Here is a 7,509-nt window from a genome sequence, read left to right as displayed (position 1 = left end):
CATTTTTCTGCAGGTAAAAAACAAACTTGCAATCATAAAAACCATTTCCTGAAAATAAAAAGACGATTTGCAAGTATAAAAACAAATTTTTGCAAATTTTCAAGTATTAAAAACATTTTCTGCAAGTAAAAAAAAAATATTTGCAATTTAAAAACAGTTTTCTGCAAGCAAAAATATGATTTGCAATTGTAAAAAAAAATTCTCTCTGTGTGTGTTTTAGACGTCGACAAACAATTAAATTATAACAGAAATCTCTCAGAATTGTTGGGAATTTCCCATCAACTTTGGGAAGAAGTGCAAAGATCCAGCGTGGACATGGAATGAAATGACAGCCAAAAGATTGTTTCACTCACGCCCAACGATTCGAAAGTAAAATTTTTACATTTCCTGCAAGTAAAAAAACGATTCGAAAGTATAGAGACTCATTTTTGTATAAAAGTATAAAAAAAAGTTTTTGCAAGTAAAAAGGCGATTTGTAAGTATTTAAAAAAAAATCTGCAAGTAAAAAAAAATATTTTCAAGTATAAAAACAAGTTTTTGCAACTAAAAAAACGATTTTCAAGTATTAAAAACATTTGCTGCAAGTAAAAAAAAACTATTTTCAAGTATAAAAACAAGTTTTTGCAAGTAAAAAAAACGATTTGCAAGTATTAAAAACATTTGCTGCAAGTAAAAAAAACTATTTTCAAGTATAAAAACAAGTTTTTGCAAGTAAAAAAAACGATTTGCAAGTATTAAAAACATTTGCTGCAAGTAAAAAAAACAATTTGCAAGTATAAAAACAAGTTTTTGCAAGTAAAAAAGCTATTTGTAAGTATTAAAAACATTTTTCTGCAGGTAAAAAACCGACTTGCAACTATAAAAACAATTTCTTGAAAACAAAAAGACAATTTGCAAGTATAAAAACTAATTTTTGCAAATTTTCAAGTATTAAAAACATTTTCTGCAAGTAAAAAAAAAAATTTGCAAGTATAAAAACAGTTTTCTGCAAGCAAAAATACGATTTGCAAGTATTAAAAAAATTCTCTCCGTGTGTGTTTTAGACGTCGACAAACAATTATATTATAACAGAAATCTCTCAGAATTGTTGGGAATTTCCCATCAACTTTGGGAAAAAGTGCGTAGATCCAGCGTGGACATGGAATGAAATGACAGCCAAAAGATTGTTTCACACACGACCCAACGATTCGCAAGTAAAATCGGAATTTACTCCATTTTTACCACATTTTTTGCAAGTAAAAAAACTATTCGAAAGTATAGAAACTCATTTATGCAAGTAAAAAAAAACAATTTTCTGCAGGTAAAAAAACGATTTGCAAGTATACAAACAAGTTTTTGCAAGTAAAAAAGCGATTTGTAAGTATAAAAAAAAAAATTTGCAAGCAAAAATAGGATTTGCAGGTATAAAAACAATTTCCTGCAGGTAAAAAAACAATTTGCAAGTATAAAAACTCATTTTTGCAAGTAAAAAAAACAATTTTCAAGTATTAAAAAAACTTTTTATGCAAGTAAAAAAAAACATTTGTAAGTATAAAAACAATTTTCTGCAAGTAAAAAAAAAAAGTATTTACATATATATATATATATATATATATATATATATATATACATATATATATATACATATATATATATATATATACTTTTTTTTTGTTACTACATTGTTACATGTAGTCACCTTTCGGCCCCTGACCAAATTTTTTTCAAGCCCAGTGGCCCCCAAGTCAAAAAGTTTGGACACCCTTGGTATAATTAGTATATCATTTGTCTATAAAATTGTTATAAGTACACCTCTGCATACCATGGTATCCTTATTAACATTAAGGAAAACAACAACAACAAAAACAAATATAGAATCTGGTAGCTCAGTCACTAGAATTTTACTGTAAAATTTACGGTGTTTTTTACACCAAATTACTGCATATTGAAAAACTTTTATGTTAAAACTCTGGTGACTCGGCTTTCATTTGTTTACTGTAAACAATTTTACAGTGCATTACTATAAATTGAAAACGAGTACCACTGGTATTTTCACCACATACTGGAATCCTGCTACTTTTAACTGTGAAATGTACCTTCCCTTTTTTGACCGTGCATTACTGGTAATGAAAAAATGGTACCACGGATGACTTTACAGCAAATTTCTGGCGACAAAGCTGCTAGTTTTGTTTTTTTTAACCGTAAAATCTATGCCCATTTTTTTACTGGATGGAAGGATCTTTGTCATTGCACAAGGTCAACAAAATTACATTTTCAGCTCAAACCCTTGCAAGATTAGAGACACGTTGTACAGGGTAACAGAACAGGAACGCTGATGGGCCGCCCCTGATTTTTACCGCGCAATTCTGCCGACTGACCTTGTTGCTGGATTGATTGATTGATTGAAACTTTTATTAGTAGATTGCACAGTACAGTACATATTCCGTACAATTGACCACTAAATGGTAACACCCCAATAAGTTTTTCAACTTGTTTAAGTCGGGGTCCACTGTCAGGTTCAAACACTGATAACATCTATTAAACAAGACAAGAAGCAAAGAATTAAACAGAGACAGAATTAAATTTGGCTCAATGAGGAGAAACGCGTAGACACTGTACCCTTGTACAGTGTCGTCCCATGCTCCAGTGTCGTCCCAAGCTCCTGACGAAAGATTGTAAGCCTCCTCTTTTATTTGGACTTTCCCTGATTACATGGCAACAGCTGTTTCTAAGGGAGGGGGGTCGTAAACAGCCATCGCCTTTGGTTACAGAACAGTTCAGAGAAAATGTCGTAAACAGTTCACAGAAAAGGTCGTAAAACAGTTCAACGAAGAGGTCCCTGGAGAGGAGTCAGGTCCTGCTTCTTTGCTTTGTAGATCTCGGGTCAAGACAATATCTTTCTGTTGATTACAATACATGAAAGAAACAGAACACCTTCATGTTGCTTCCCATCCTACACAGTGGAGTTTTACAAGCCTTCTGCTTGGTAGGATTAAAGACAGCTTTTGTCCTCTCGCCAGGAACTCATTGAAACACAAAGTTTTGTGATAATTTAGATACAATTATTCTGACATCCACGTTAATCAATTCATGGTAACGATACTGTATAACGCAGTAGAGAGGAACCCAAGGATGCAGACGGACGGCGAGTAAAAGAGTTCTTTTACTTAGGTCATGTACTCACAAACAAACAAAAGGCGACGGTGCAAAAAGGAGAAAACAAAATGTACAATATAGGAAAAACAAAAACTACTATGTACAAAAATAAGGTAAACTTAGGTCACAGTTGCAAGACATGCTAACTACAAAAACAACACCAAGGTGGATGGCACCGGGAATGGCCAAAATAGCAGGTAGCAAAAAAACTGAAAAATGGAAGATTGTTAGGCGTGGAGAGTCAAAGGTTGGAAACGCCGAGCGCCATCCAGCCGCCAAGGTGCTGCTTAAGTAGCACCAGGGTGAATTGGAAGCAGCTGTGCACGTCTCACACGGGAACTACCAAGGTGGCAGCAGGCGGTGAGTAGGCTCCTACTTTTTTAACAGTAAAATCTTCCCTGTTTTTACAGTGCATTACTGGAAATGGTAACTTTGTACCTCTGATGATTTTACAGTAATTTCTGTCAACTGAGCTGCCAGTTGTTGTTTTTTACCACAAAATCCACTGACTTTTTGACAGCGCAGCCTTGCAGACGGTGATTGTGCAGCTTGAAAGCGCTCTGTATGATTATGTGTTGTTTTTGGTAGTGTCGGAGGCAGATATTTACATATATCCGTATTTAAGTGTTACTTCTTTATTTTCATAATCATATTACAAAACAGCTAGTGTTTTTCTTCCAATTGTGGTCTTTTGGTTGTCTGCAAATACTGTGTGCTAACCTTGACTATGGAATGTAAGGAGGAGAGATACTCCTTCTTTTATCTCTTCTTGTGTCCAGGTGCGGAGGACAATGGGCATGTGTTTGGGCTGGAAAGAGAAGACAGCGAGGGTGGGAGGGAGAGAGACTTTATAGAATAGAAGGTTTCCATATTTTAGATCAGACCATCTTAGCTGCGCGATTGAATGTTCTATGCTGGACTGGTCTCATTATATTTACAAAGCTTTGCAAATATATTACAAAATACCTATTCTGTCTCTGGTGGTTCTTCTACTCAGCTTTAAGTGTCGTAAAGAGCTTGGGAGCGACCAGAAACTTGAATTCCCTGGGAGGAACAACTGGTCCAAACGCAACAGTAGCCACCCTAGGGCGGGTCAAACCAAATTAAACAACGGGCCAAATTTGGCCCGCGGCCCCCACTTTGGGCATCCCTGGCATGGAGGCTGATGTTCAGTAGCCGTGCGGTCTCATGGCTGTGACAAGTCGCCATGCCGACCAGAGCCAAGGGCAGTGATTAAGTTATCTGAGAGTCATTATGTGATGCTTAGTCACTCGTTATGTAACGCTTATTTGTGGTGGTAATTACACCAGTCTCAATGTTTGGGAAGCTAAACAGGAACCTTAGTTTTCAGTGCTGCCCTATATTTGTATTTTGTTTGTTTGCTTGTTTGAATACGGTTTGTGTAGGAGGACAAACACGACACAAACCTTCCTAATTGTTATAAAACCCACTGTTTAATATGTTCATGCTTCACCGATGAGAGTATTTGGCAAGCGCCGTTTTGTCCTACTAATTTCGGCGGTCCTTGAACTCACCGTCGTCGTGTGGACTGTTCCGCAACAGTTTGTTTACATGTACAACTTTCTCAGACGCTGCCACAGAAAGACGCGTTTCAGGCCACTCCTTCTTTGTCTCACTTTGTCCACCAAACGTTTTACACTGTGCGTGAATGCACAAAGGTGAGCTTTGTTGATGTTATTGACTTGTGTGGAGTGCATGACTGCAAGCTAATCCATGCTAACACGCTCTTTAGGCTAGCTGTGTGTACATATTGCATCATCATGCCTCGTTTGTAGCTATATTTGAGCTCATTTAATTTCCTTTACTTATGTCCTCTGTGTGTTTCATTTATATTTGCATGTCTCCATCCATCCATCCATTTTCTACCGCTTATTCCCTTTTTGGGGTCGCGGGGGGCGCTGGAGCCTATCTCACACATCTATACCTTTAACTTGGACACACACATCTATACCTTTAACTTGGACACACACATCTATACCTTTGGTCATTCTAAGACAGTCATTTCCAGGAGTTATCTCACCCTCTGAGAAGTTTTACTAATGTTTTCCAACGTTGTAAAAATGTGTAGAATAAATATTACATTTCAACGTTTCTGTCAACGAAGATTTACGTCATCTTGCGGCACATAGTCATTTTGATAGTAGGCTAATATAGCTAATATAGACACTTACATCATGTGTTGCTTTCATTATAACACTTACATAAGACTTTTAAAGTCATTTTGATAGTAGGCTAATATAGACACTTACGTCATGTGTTGTCTTCATTATAACACTTATATAAGACTTTTAAAGTAATTTTGATAGTAGGCTAATATAGACACTTACATCATGTGTTGTCTTCATTATAACACTTATATAAGACTTTTAAAGTCATTTTGATAGTAGGCTAATATAGCTAATATAGACACTTACATCATGTGCTTCCTTCATTATAACACTTATATAAGACGTTTAAAGTAATTTTGATAGTAGGCTAATATAGACACTTACATCATGTGTTGTCTTCATTATAACACTTATATAAGACTTTTAAAGTCATTTTGATAGTAGGCTAATATAGCTAATATAGACACTTACATCATGTGTTGCTTTCATTATAACACTTACATAAGACTTTTAAAGTCATTTTGATAGTAGGCTAATATAGACACTTACGTCATGTGTTGTCTTCATTATAACACTTATATAAGACTTTTAAAGTCATTTTGATAGTAGGCTAATATAGACACTTACATCATGTGTTGTCTTCATTATAACACTTATATAAGACTTTTAAAGTCATTTTGATAGTAGGCTAATATAGCTAATATAGACACTTACATCATGTGCTTCCTTCATTATAACACTTATATAAGACGTTTAAAGTCATTTTGATAGTAGGCTAATATAGACACTTACATCATGTGTTGTCTTCATTATAACACTTATATAAGACTTTTAAAGTCATTTTGATAGTAGGCTAATATAGCTAATATAGACACTTACATCATGTGTTGCCTTCATTATAACACTTATATAAGACTTTTAAAGTAATTTTGATAGTAGGCTAATATAGACACTTACATCATGTGTTGTCCTCATTATAACACTTATATAAGACTTTTAAAGTCATTTTGATAGTAGGTTAATATAGACACTTACATCATGTGTTGTCTTCATTATAACACTTATATAAGACTTTTAAAGTCATTTTGATAGTAGGCTAATATAGCTAATATAGACACTTACATCATGTGTTGTCTTCATTATAACACTTATATAAGACTTTTAATTTTATATGGCTCCAGACAGATTTGTTTTTTGTATTTTTGGTCCAATATGGCTCTTTCAACTTTATGGGTTGCCAAACCCTGGTGTGGGACATGGACTTTCCAGTAAAAGATCCTAAGAAAGTGTCCAAAACCATCATAAAAATAATAGTATGTACTGTAGAGAGGGGGGGAAAGCCATTTATCAGTCATATCCATCAGCGATACACAATTTAACTCTATTTTGATTTCCAACTTCTTCCAGCCTTTTTACAAATCAGACAAAACTCTTTAGTTTCCATGGCAACCATATCTTTGCCATTCCAGGGCGTATAAATACACACGCTCTCTCCCGCCGCGCTGGTTATTTTTGAAACCGCTTTTCTTTTTAGTGTGATCCGACAACAGGTGGGTGTTGCGATGCGTGCGGGGGGGCGGACAGAGTGTCTTGGTGCCAAGACTTGTGGGTTGAGGGTCAAGGGGTCCACCCGAGTGGGCTCACAAAAGGAATGAGATTAACTTGCAGTCCAAGGAACATCGTGTCCAAGTAACAAGTTGGAATGAGAAAAAAAAGTTGTCAAACAGTGCAAGACTTGCGACGCACTATTAGGGTGGCAGCATGGCGGGGGGGAAGTGGGCGTGGCCAATGCAAATTATGGGACCCTGAAGCAAGATTCTCAGTGGAATTCTGGACTGACTGACAGATAGAAGGGTGCTTGTTGTAATGATCACCATGAGGTACTACAAATAGAATTAATTGATGTATATATTGATGCATTTTGACATTTATTTTCCTAAATAACCGTTTATTACCTGCAATTTTTTAAAACAGTGCATTTGTTTCTACTCGCGAGGAGCTGTTTGCGCTCTCCGTGGAAGTACGGAAAAAGCGGCGGGGATGTCGTGCCGGCACAAAGATGAAGGATGAAAGTTTACCTGAGCTACTGTGTGGAACAATTTCCCTTGTGGATCTATAAAGTTCGTCTAAGTCTAAGTCTAAGTTGTAATGGAAAAAAAACAGTCGAATTTATTCCCGTTACATTTATTAAATTAATGGAAATTTAATTAAAAAATAAAATAAAATACATTAAAAAAATATAATA

Source organism: Nerophis lumbriciformis, linkage group LG16 (assembly GCF_033978685.3).
Source record: "Nerophis lumbriciformis linkage group LG16, RoL_Nlum_v2.1, whole genome shotgun sequence".
Lineage (NCBI taxonomy): Eukaryota > Metazoa > Chordata > Actinopteri > Syngnathiformes > Syngnathidae > Nerophis > Nerophis lumbriciformis.
The sequence above is the reverse complement of the archived record's forward strand: the minus strand, read 5'-3'. Positions refer to the sequence as shown.